Here is a 13,719-nt window from a genome sequence, read left to right on the forward strand (position 1 = left end):
TTAGTGATGGCCTGAAGCAGCTTGAAAAAGTTCTATATCTGATCTTTAGAATAGAATTTTCATCTTTATTTTCTCATGGTACTAATAAACTATATGTTGGAAGCTTTTTTACTTCGTTATACTATACGAGGGTGGTATGAAAAGTTCTCGACCTAACAATGATAAAACGAATTTATAATTTCAAAATTATTTTTATTTTTCAACATAATCTCCCTTAAGACTAATACATTTATTCCAGCGACACTCCAGTGCCATTATCCCGTCCCTGTAGTGGTTTTCAGTAAGATCTGCAAAATACCCCTCTACAGCTGCAATCACCTCTTGATTCGAAGAAAAAGAAAAACGCTGACCAGCGAGGAAGAAGTTTAGTTTTGGGAAGAGATAGAAGTCAGAGGGAGCAAATCTGGGAAATAGGGTGAATGTTCCAACAATTCATAGTGCAGATCCCTTAATTTTCCCATTGCCAAAACACTTTTGTGGGCAGGTGCATTGTCCTGATGAAAGATGATTTTTTCCTTCTGCAAACCGGATCTTTTTTCCCGAATTTTTTCATCTAGTCTGGTTAAAAGATTGGAATAATATTCTCCGGTTATTGTTTTACCCTTTTCAAGATAATTAAACAAAATGTCTTTAGCATCCCAAAAGACTGATCCCATGACCTTTCCTGCTAATGGAACCGACTTTGTCTTCATCTGTCCAGTGTTTTGACACTGCTGTTTGGATTCTAGTGTGTAATGGTGAATCCAAGTCTCATCCATAGTAATAAATTGACACACAAAATCAGTATCAGTTTTATTCTTGTTAAAATGCTCCAAGCACTGTTCAGAGATTTTCATGTGAGTGCGTGTTTGATCTGCTGTAAGCAAGAGTGGCACCCATCCTGTGCAAAGCTTTTTTTCATTTGCAATTCTTCATGCAAAATATATCCTACACGTTCTTTTGAAATGACTATAGTCTCAGCTATATCATGCACTTTGACTCGCCAGTCATCTAATACCATATCATGCACTCGATCAATGATTTCTGGTGTTGTTACACTTTTTGGATATCCTTCACGTGGATCATCTTCACGGCTGGTATGGCCACATTTAAACTCGGCAGCCCATTTCTTAAATGGCGAAAACGAATTAGACAACTGCCCATAAACTATTTTGAACTTTGAATGAATTCCTTTCTGTGTTAAACCTTCTTTTACAAAGAATTTTATAACTGCACGATACTCAATTTTATCCATTTCAAGGGATACAGACAACACTTTTGCTTCAGACAGCTGTATAAAACAAACTACTTGATAGAATGACTTGCAATTTCACACAGATGCTTATGACAGATGTACCAACTTAGAAAAAAAATCTTGCCGATAGTGTTGCCATCTATGGTCGAGGCCCAGAACTTTTCAGACCACCCTCGTAAATTAAAGATACCAAGAAATTATATACTTGGTTTAATCCTTTATAAAGTAAGCAAACGGAGTTTGTATCTGAAGTATTTTTTGGACTGGGGCAACTCCTATATAAAAGCTAATGACTTCACATCACTTGCCTTAGTATCCCATAATGCAAAGCACATATCCTTGTGAACATGTATAATGCTATGCATTATGGGAAGGTTCATTACCCAGACTGGTTTTGAACTTTATTGAAGTCTCATCAGTGGAAACCACACCCAGAGGTGATACTAATGTTGAAATAATGCAGAAGTCATATTTTCATATATGAGTAGCCAAAAGGTGTTACAACTTAGAATACTCTGAATGAGAGTATTCTGATTTCTTTATACTGGAGATTTATACTAACTCACCTTCAGTTGAAAAGTCCTAAAGACTCTTGCATCCTACAGGGGTGTTTGAATCTAGGTCTTTCCACCTGAAGGAAGTTGTCAAAATCAACTTAGCTATGGAGGCTCAAATTAGAATCAAGTCATCTATAAAATTGGGAGTAAAATCTGTTTTAAGAAACATACATTAAAAAAAAGTGCTGAAATTAATGAAGGTTAAATGAAAAAGATAAATTATATTTTCTCTAGACTTGGGTAACCTTGAAGCCATGTTGGTTCCAAAAAACTTGGGGAGCAAAAATGACACTCTCACTTACTGTTGAATTGTCTTCTTTTTTGTGTAATTTAATTTTTTTAATTTATTTTTTCCTTTCTTTATTTTATTTTTAATGTCAAAACCTGTCCATGAAAATTGAAAACTCTATAGTACACCAGTACAAGTGGTGAATAGGGTAGATTTCCTGGGAAATATATTGTTGGGAACTCCTCTAGAAACTAGACAAGTTTTTTTGCTGCTCTTTGTATCTTTGTATTCAAACGACTTTGTATAGTTTGAAAATTATCTCCCATATATATCAAAAAGAAGAGCCAAGAAGCTTCCTTTTGGTGATGTCAAAATAAATAGAAATTGGGATGGTAGAGATCCATCTTGATCTTCCATAGCTCAGTCGTTATAGACGAAATCTATTGGTTGGAAAGACCTGGGTTTGATTCCCGTCAGTGACATGAGGAACCTATATCTGGTCTCATATGGAGATAGGGTTTTTTTTTGTTTTTTTTCACCTGGAAACTCAGGTTTTTCGTCCTCCAGAACAGGCAAACTGGCCCTGTGAACATGCTCATCTACAGACATAGAGCACACCAGGAAGCATAGAGCCAACCACCTTCTCCTCAAGACAGTTGCAAGATTAAAAAAACGTCAACGCCCTAAAAGGAAAAAGAAGAGGAGGGTTAAGAAAGAAAGAAAGAGATCCTTCCTTATTTCATAGTGGAATAAATATAGAAACTGAAACTTTCAAAAACTTGATCAGAGAGCTTATGAAGATATAATCCTTATCACTGAAGTTGCCTAAGCTTGCATTATTTATGGCATGAGTGCTGTCCGAGCACCTGTGCATTCACCTTTTATTACTGCTTTTGATTAGGGCTTCAGTGTCCTGACAGCTGTTTCAAACTGCTTTTATAATTTTCGTCAGAGACTAGGCAGAAACCTTAAGAAGGCAAAAAACCTCATTCAGTACCAAAGCAATCCACATAGCTTTATTTTTCATAAGTTAATTCTTGTCAGTATATAACTGTAATCAAAAAGAAGAGCCAAGAGGCTTAATTTTGGTGATAAAAAATAAATAGAAATAGGAGATATTAGAGATCCATCCTTATTTCATAGCCAAATAAATACAGAAATTTTGAAAGTTTGAAAAATTGATCAGAGAGCACTTATGGCAATTAGACAGCACTTCTGTCTATTCTGTCTTCTCTGATGAGAACTAGCAGTTTGAAACAGTTATCAGGCCAGTGAAACCTTAAACAAAAGTACTAATAAAAGGCAAACATATGGTGCTTGGGCAGCACCCATGTCTTTTAAGTAATGAAAACTTTAGGCAACTCTGATGCCAAGATTGCATTCTCATAAGCTCTCTGGTCAATTTTTTCAAAACTCTCAAAGTTTTTATATACATATGTTTGGCTATGAAATAAGGATGGAACTCTTATATCCCCTATTTCTATTTATCACCCATATGCTTCCACAAGAGAATATATATTTTATGCATATATTAAATGCTAACATGATTCCCTATTGATAATATACACTTGAAATATGTTTTGATAATATTTAATTGCCCAGCTTTTGGTGACATATAATTTAGAAAAATAATTTTTCTCATTAAATGCAAAGTCAGGATGATTATAAATAACTTATAATAATTACTTCAATGGAGTATTACTTCTTTTTATAGCAGATTGTGGTTTTCAAGCCTAGATTTTTGTTTTGACATGAATAAATTATAAGTTTTCCTGGTTTCTCAAAAAAGGCTTATGACATTATTCAAGTGTTTCCCATACCTTAAGCCAGTTTCCAAGGATGATCCTGAGTTCTGCCTGCATCAGCCATAAGCTCTGCAAAATCTCATTTGTATGTGTGTGTGTGTGTGTGTGTGTGTGTGTATATACACTAGTCTTTCCTCATATGCAGTTCCATAGACCAGTGATCTTGATCATCTGCCTCTGGATATTCTCAGCAGTCATCCCATCATCTCAGAAATCATGTATCTGTACTCAGTAGTCTAAATGTGGTCTTATGAAAGCCTGGTAAAGTGAGAGATCCTCACGTTTATTTCTGACATTTCTTACATTAGTGTATATACGTGCAAATCAACCACTAGACTGTGTTTTCAGGTTAAAATCTAGGAACTAGTCTTAAAACATGACTAGTTCAAACAAGGAAGTTGCAGTTAATCCCTCAACAAAATTCCGCTTCCTCATTTCCACTTTTCTTTCTTGACAAAACTAGTCCTGCATTTGCTTTCTCTTATAATTTAATTGCTACATCTTTCATTTAGTCACCCAGGCATATCTTGTTTCCCTGACTATTCCACATTCACTCTTTCACTGAACAATTCCTTGAAGTACCTGATACTAAAATCACTCAAGTACAATTCATTTTGCAAGTCAAAATCCCTTTCACATATCCAAGTCACCCCATGCATTAACATGCTGTATACTATTTCTCCTGCATAATCTATTTAATCATTTACAATAGCAGCAGCTCTTCACTTAATAACTCTTTTACATAGTTTCTCATACCAAGAGAAACTGTATGAAATATAGTTTCTCTTGGTATGAGAAATGCTTTCCATGCTTCTCTTTTCAAGCATTCCAAACAATTCAGTCATATCATCCACTTGTTCTACTTATATTGCTTCTGTTATGTCATACAGCTTTGCTCCAAGAAAACACTATTGTCATTCACTCATCTAGTACATCCCTGATCATAGAATCACTATATATCCCCCCTCCCCCCTATTTCTTTCTGCTTTCTTGAGCTTTCCTTTACCTCCTTGCATGTTTTTGCCTTTCTGAGTTTTTATGCCTATTGGATTTCTCAATGCTAACTATGAAGCATTTGCTGAAGCCTTGAAATTTCCATCATTCCATACTCTTCAGATATTTGTTTGTTTGTTTCTTTATTTATTTTCTATTATCTTTCTCTCTCTCTTGTTCATATTTCATCTAGCAAGCATCACTACTTGCTGCACTACCTCATTTTTTCCCTCATTTGAAATTTTGCCCACATTCAAGATTTCAAACTCTTCTGTCAGCCTAATCAGCACATGTTTCTGGCATATTCTTGTATTGACGTGATCATCACTTTCTGTTCATAAATGAACTACTTATATTTACCAATGGATATATTTCCCCCCCCACACACACACACAGACAGTCTTGTAAAGTTTTTTGTATCAAATTTGGATAAAGGCTTACCATCTTCATTGTTTTTTTTTTTAACATGTGACTCCCACCCACAAAAATTATTAACCTATGGTATATTAGTACTATGGACAGACCAAGATTTTTTAATAATTTTTTGAAGTTTATTTATTTATCAAAACTCTTCTCTAGAGACCAAACCAAGCTTTTTTCTCTTCAAGACTCCTATTTGCCACACCAGGCAGTGAAATCCATCTCCTCTCTGTGGGTATAACCAGTGGTGAGCTATAAGGGGATCACACAAGCCTTTGTTAAATTTTTCTCAAATTTGCAAGCCCCTTGTTTACTTTTTATTTTTTCAAAAAAAAAATTTTTTTTTTGACATATTAAGTGACAAACTCATACGGTAATCTAACAAAAATTAGTCTGTTCAGCAGTGTATAGATTATTTGGAATTATTGTTTCAACTCCTCTATAACGAATGCACCCAAGTTTGAAAATAAAATAAGCGCATGCTATATCTTTACCCTTCTCCCTTCTGGTAGCCAATCAAATGGTTTATAAAACATTTCATTCTTATTATATTTTGATAGTTAAAAAATGCTTTTCTTATGTAAGATAAATTAACACAGTTGATTGTGTGCAAATATGTTTAAAAATGATAGCCTTTAGAGGTTGATTGTCCTCTCATACTTTTTGATTGGAATTTGTACACAAGCTGTATTAATAAAAGTTTTGTGTGAAATACGGCTTTTTTTTTTTGCTCGACGATGCGAGCCCTTTGTTAACATTTCCATAGCTCACCACTGGTTATAACCCACCTACCTTATCATTGTATATAAATAACTATAAAAAATAAAAATTACTTGCATATGTAGAGTTGTTGTTTTTTTTTTTAAAAAAAAAACACTTAAAAACGATCACGTTTATTAGTGATCATTTTAAGCAATTGAAAGTGATCACTAATGAAAGTAAAATATTAAAGAACAAAAAATAACTTATCTTTACAGTGGTAACTATGAACACACGTGATACAAACAAAACTATCTAAGCCTTAACTATCTATCATACAGTACTCTAAAATTTTACCAGATGTCTAAACTGAAAACTAATCTAATCATTAATGCAATGTTGCAGTTTTAACCTTCTCCCCCCCCCCGTCAACTTGGAAAGCAGCAGTACTGTTCACACAGTTATCTATGTCAGCAACAACAGTGCCGTAAACTGCCATAGGATGTTCTCTATAATTCTTATGTACAAATGAAGTTCATGTCCTTCATAAGTAATAATACCTAAAAATACAAAAGAAAATAAGATCTTAAAAGCTAAAAAAGTCAGGTGGATGACAAAATATATTCCTTTGGTTTGAAAAGATCCACTTTCTGAATATTTCATCAATATGTGAAACATTATTAGGACTCAATTGAAAGTGAATTAGTAGCCTAATTCATCAACGTCATTCTCATTGTCATCCCCCCCCCCCCTTCAAACTTGATTCCCTTACACAACAACAACATTTGCAAAGCAGAGTACGTGTATTTAATGGGTGGAGTGGTATCTGCAATGAGCATTGGAACTCTGTGGAGGTGCAAAGTAATAATAATAATAATATAATTTTACTGAAAACTATTTTATAAAACTACAGTCAGTGTTCTTTAAAAAGAATGTGAATGAATAATAAAATGCACAGATCTGATCATCTAGTTTTCAAGGGGTTGAGGATATCTTAAGAATCCTCAGAGATGATTCACTTTCAACGTTGGGTCTTTGGAATCTGGGATATGATTGAAACATTAAAGGAGTTGTTACCAGATTAGTGTAGAGATTTTTCACAGAGTTGAGGGAAACAAAGGTAGAAACCATCCATGGAAGCTGTATAAGGAAGGGGATGAAAAGCAGATTCTTTGCCTGGAGAGTGGTTGATAAGTGGAACATTGCCTGAAAGTGTAGTGAGTGTAGAAACCGTGAACAGATTTAATGCATGGTTTGATGATTTTTTTATGTTTCTTAACTTTCCATGATGAGTATTTTGGCTCTTGGCAATCTGATGTTAATAACAAAATTTATTTAACACGTTAACCATTTTTATGTATTTTGTGATTTTTACTTATTTTTTTAATATTAATCTCCCCAGTGAAATATTGGCAATGTTGGGTAGATTAAGGGAATGCCTTTGCTTTAGAGACCATATATGATATTTGGTCGCTCCACTTCAGACCTGTGTTGAGCATGGTGGTTATTTCACACTGTGCACTGAAAATCATCTTTCACCTGAAGACATTCCAAAGCATCCTTGCCATGGGATTCAACTCAAGAATAAATATACCTAAAGACCATGCCACATATCATCAGTGGTTATAGGTTTGGCATTTCTTGTGTACAGATTTGGTCATCTGATTTTCATGCTGATGAGGATATGTTAAAAAGGTCCAGAAAAGATTTACAAAGGTGATCTTTGGAATACAAGGACAGATTGTGAATAGGAGGAGGGGGGGGGGATATGATTTAGACATATAAGCTAGTCAGGGATTATGGAGAAGATTTTTCATAGAATGAGGGAGGGGGTGAGGGAAACCATCCCTGGAAGCTGTATAAAGAGGGTGTAAGCAGCGTAGTGAGGAGAAGGTTCTTTACATGATGAGTGGAATGCATTGTCGGAGTGTATTGTGAATGTGGACGAATTGAATCAGTTTAAGGCACGGTTGGATGAGCTTTGTGTGTGATAGTGTGTACCTTCTACGATGAGTATCTGACTCCATGGAGATTTGATGCTAATAATAATAATAAAGTCCTTCCCTGCCTCCTCTTGATTATTTTTCTTATCCTTTCTAAGTTTCTTTAAACATTTCTTGATTTTTTTTTCTAATTATCTGTTTGATCATCTAATAATGTTTTAATCAGGATATTTCAAGTTAATCTTGCTTATATTATCAGCATCAATGTTTCTGCTCAGCCAATTGATTTTGCAGTGTCATTTTGCAGATTGTTTCATTGTGGCTCAAGTTTTTGTTGCTAGTTTATAGTATATTATTTACTAATAGTAGAAAAAGTTCTTTAAAGATAGTTGAAAAATTTACATATGCCACTGAGACATATACACAAACAATATGACAAAAGTCCTTTCTCTGAAGGAAAAGTCCTAGCAGAATAAAATTGGAAAGGGGGCAGGAAATGGTGTTGCTACACCAATAGATTAAACTGTAAGTAGAGATGTCAATAGTATATTATAAAATTGATAATTTTATTATTGATTTCTAATACATAAATTAAAACCTTTTTAAATTTAAACATGTATGTGTTCATGTGCATGCGTAATGTATATTATGCATCATATAGATATTAATGTATTATATTGCCTTTATAAAAATATTGTTTTTTTATGTGGTGTACACTTTGGCTTTTTCCAGTGTAGCTTGTTATTTGAAATGTAAGAATTATATATATATATGTAAAGTTCAATGTATATCCATTACTGAATAACTGTAATGAAGCACACTTAATCCCACCTATTTCAGAATCAAAAATGTAGGACCATATAAATTGGTGGATGAATATTATAACTTATCCATATCAGTCTTTTGACATTTGAGAAATGAAATTTGTTAAAAATCAGATGTACTATCATGACACAAGCTGGTGAGTCTTGAGACATTTGGATTCTGAAGAATCAATATAGTATTGGACAAATTGAGTATATTATAGATATTTTAAAAAAGGGGATAGCATTAATCTTGTTTTAAAAATGGATTATAATTGGAGGGCAGAACAGTAACTTTCCATTTAACAGGAAGTTCTAAATTGGTGGAATGTTAAAGACATTCTTTGAGCATAACATTAGCTGGAATAATTTTAAAAAAAAAAAAGTGGGGTAGAATTAGAAATAATATCAGTTTTTGTCATGATAATGTTAATTTTTTCTAGAAATCTGGTCGTACCAAATGTTTTAATATTTAATAACCAGTTACAATATTTTTGAAACTGGTTAACTGTAGAAGTAAACTATAATATAATAAGGCAACAATGTTAAATAAAAAACTTAGTAACAATGTTAAAATAACAGATGTTTATTTAAAAATATATGATATATTTGAATTAGGATCTTGTCCAAAAAGTATAGAATGAATTTATTCTTTGTTAGTATATCACACTATACACATATTTTAATTGTTAATTCCTGTAAATATATTTATACCTATAAATATATTTAATTGAATGTACAAGCAATTCTTTTGTGATAATAGTATCATATGTATCTACAGGGTTCATTTTGTATATAAATTAGTCAGAATTTTATTAAAATGTTATCTGTTTTTTAGGTAAGAGCATTTTCAATGCAGTTACTTTATTTTATGCATAGCATTCTACCTAATTCATATATGACTAGTATGCACATATCCAACTGTGCATAATATTTATTTAATTTTTGAAACATTAGGGACAAAAGGTATCATTATTTCATTTGATCAGGCGAAATTAATAGTCCACGGAATTTCTATTATAGTCCAAATTAATAATTCACTGAAATTTGTTGGGGAAATTGAAAAAAAAAATTATGATAAAGCTCTATGTTAGTGATGATATCAATGACTGCCTGGTGCTTGTGATTTTGCCTTTCTATCATGACCACCTATTTTCTTGAACTCAGCTCACTGTTTTTAAAGTTAATGTTTAAGAAAATTGCTAGTATATTTTAAACAATATTACTGCACCTAAGCCATTTTAAAATATTAAATATATTCACTGTTTCTGTTTTATATTGTTTAAGTGCCTTACTGTTTAAACTTCAATGCTTTTTTTTTTCAGTGCATACATATTTATATCTATGTGTATATATCTTAATTTTTCAGAGGGAAAAATAAGCAATAGATGATATTTCTTTATCTGTGTAATAGTAATGTCCAAATGTCAGCAGCATATTGGTAATTGAAAGTGATGAAAACAGAAGGTGACTCTGGGCTGAAGAGAATTGTAAATATGTATGGAAGAGTGAAGAAGATGAAAATGAATGATGTTGGTATGAAAGAGATAATGAAAGATTCGCAAGTAGCATTGTATGGGGATTCAATTATTCGTGACATGATGAATGAGAAGATTCACAAGGTATGTTTTCCTGCAGGTAAAATGAAGAGTGATTGAGGCATTTGGATATGAGGAGCAAGCAAGGAACAAATGACTTGATGGAGCACAGGGAAAAAGTAAGATTGGATATCAGATGGTTGCTGAGAAGTATAAAAGATAATAGTGTGATAGGAAAGGTAGTTGATAGTGTGTTGCCCAGGTACAACAGTAATGAGATGAGGAGATCAAGGATTATGAATGATATGTTAGTGGAAATGTATGAAGAAAAAGGACTGCAATTTGTTAATGTGCAGAATGAGTTTGAAGGACAAATTGAACTATATAAGATGATGGACTGCATTTGAATGGTTTTGGTGTGAGTCATTTGGAGAGACTGCTGCTGCTGGAAGGAAGAGCAGTGAGTGCAGAGAATGAATCTGAGCAAGTAAGAAGCGATGTGAAAGAGTGGGAGAGTAAGGAAGAAGTGATTGAAGTGGTGCTTTTGAATGAAGAAGTGTGTGTGGGGGGGATTATCATGAGTGGAGAATGAGAGAACAAGTATGCAAGATAAACAGAAAAACGAGCGACTCAGGGTAGACAGGGAAACACAGCATGAGAAAGTTTGATGTCAAAGAGGATGTGAATGCATGTGTAAACAGAAAGGGAATGGGATGGTGTGGGAAGTAGGGAAAAACAGTTGGATTTAAAAAAAAAGATTCCTCTGGGATGAGTAAGGAGAAAAAGAAATGGCTTGAGGAAGGTATGGAGACATTATGTCTAATAAGTGGTATCGCAGAAACTTGTTATAAATCCAGGAATGGGCTGTCATGTTTGTATATGATTGCTAGAAGTATGAGAAACAAGGGAATTGAAATGGTTACATTGAGTTCATTCATCCCAACATTGTTAGGATAAGTGAGACATTATTGGATGAGGATGACATCCTGACAGGAATAGAGATAGAAGGGTATGATGTATTTCATGAAGATAAAAAATGTAAAAAGGGAGGTGGAGTGCTATTGATGATAAAAAAAGAGTTATGTCCATACAAGGTAGAGATGCAAAGAGGAAATAGTAGCAGTGGTTTTGAGGCAGTATGATGTGAGATAGAAAGAAATACTTTATTGGATGGTAGTAACCATGAAATGTGTGAAATGTATAAGCAGATTAGCCAAGCGAATAAGAAAAGGGTGATTTTGGCAATATAAATTGGGATGATGAGATAGAAATCAGAAGTAAAGAAAATTAATTTCTCAAGTTTTGAGGGACAACTATCTCTGGCAGTATGTAACAGAGGGCACATGAGGATGCAGGGACCTGGATTTGATCATCTCATAAGAGGATGTTATTATAAATGAGGTGAAATCTTCCTCTAGTTCATGAAAGTGACCATAAAGTACCTGGGTGATAGTTGCCAGCCATATGAGACTTCTGTCAGGAAAGTGTATCTGTGGAACTAAAAGGTTGCAAGCTGTCTCCTAAGCAAATATTTAGCAAACCTATGCTGTCCATCTTTGATGGACAGCATAGATTTGCTAAAGAAAGATCATGTTTTAGTAATCTATTTACCTATTACAATAAGGTGACAACTTCATCCTATTAAATATCCTTTCTGTCCATCTCCATTTCACATCATATGCTCTCAAAACCATTAGTGCCATTTTCCTCCAAATTCTCCACTCCAAGAGGATATGGGAAATCCATTCATCACTACCACATCTCCACCATTCACCCTTTCTGTTTTGCCAAAATATGCTATATCCTTTTACTTTCATTCCTGTGAATATCATCTTCTGTCAACCATGTTTCGCTGATCTCAATAATCTTTTGATAGGCTGAGGCTTGTCAATGCTGCCAGTTCATTTCCTTTATTCCTGATTTTCTTTGCATTCTAATAAAGAAATATCAGCGCATGGTTAATATTTCTGTACCTGTTATTATTCTCTCCAATCCTCCTATTTCCTAAGCAACTATTCCCACAAAAGGACCACCTCAGCCACCATCTACCCTGACAACTCTAGGTCCCCTGCCCTAACACAGTACATCATCATTTACATTATGCATTCAAAATGGAGATGGTCTGGATACATTGCAAGATGCTATTGGCAAAATATAACAAAGATTACCTAAATTATTGACAGAATGGAGACTATAAATAGTGGTAGGCAAAGGAGAAGATCAAGGAAGAGATATCAAGATGAAATTGTTAGGATTAACGGAATGCAATGGTTAAGAAATGCTGAAAATAAATTAGAATGGAGAAAAGCAGCAAACTGATTCAGGTAGAAGAGGAAGAAGAACACTTGGCCAGAGAATAACAATCTCTTCAAATACCTACATCCTTCCATGTTCACATAAAGTCCATTTCTCTCTCTTCTGTTCTCAAATGCACTTCAAGCATCCACATAATCCAAACATCTCTCAACATGTTATCATATCATTCATTATTGCTACTCTTCTCCTCAACTTTGCATTATCATATCTGGGTAACAAACTCACTGTCTTCCCTCTTACACTCTTCTGCTATACAACCTCAAACATTAACTTCAGGTCTCCCACCACCCATTTATGTTGTCTCCCCGGCCATTTGTACTCACCATTATCTCATCTACATTTTCACCTTGCTTCATTGCCATAGTCATACTTTTGTTTCTCCCGGCAAGTACTTCTCTAGCATTCTGTTTTGCACCCACAAATCATTGAATCTCCATACATCACAACTTTTACCGATCTGTAATTTTCTTGCTCACTCGCATCCCTCTCTTCTTTGACACTTTCCCTCCTTACTCATTCACTTATTTGCCTTTCTCTCATCCCTCTATCCATTTTTCCTGCGTTATCTCTCTCTCCTTCTCATTTTCTCTCATCTGTGGTTCTCCCATTCTTTCCCTCTATCATTTCCATCTCTCTCTCACACACATCTCTTGTTTCCATCACATCAGTTAACCTTCCACTCTCCTCATCTCTTCCTTCATGCTTCTCAACTTATTTTTATACCTTACACTTCTCTCTCCAAACATCCTGCCCTCGCTCAACTGCACAATTTTACAGCCACCTAAACTACCGCATCTGCTGTTGAATAAAGCAGGGCTATACAAGATCTTCTGCTCCTGTGGCATTTGCTGTGTAGAATGGCCACTCAGGAGAAATCCACATGAAAAAATACAAGGAAAGAAAAGAGCACATAAACTGGCAAGAAATTAAAATAGCTTACAATATTCATAGAGATATCTGCACACAGTATCTTCAAAAGCAAGACAAATTTTCAAAGGTACTTTTGACACAGATGAATAATAAGAGACATATACACAAAAAAAGAGGCTTATTGAATGTTATGAAGTTATCGTAAAATACAATATGAATGTAGTCATATTTTGGACTGAATTTAAGAGTCCATTAGTGGACACAAGTACTGCATGCTGCTACTCACTTATTTCTGTCACATGAATATAGATT

The sequence above is a fragment of the Typopeltis vanoorti genome, chromosome 1, assembly GCF_054136105.1.
Source record: "Typopeltis vanoorti isolate ZY-2024b chromosome 1, IOZ_Tvanoo_1.0, whole genome shotgun sequence".
Classification (NCBI taxonomy): domain Eukaryota; kingdom Metazoa; phylum Arthropoda; class Arachnida; order Uropygi; family Thelyphonidae; genus Typopeltis; species Typopeltis vanoorti.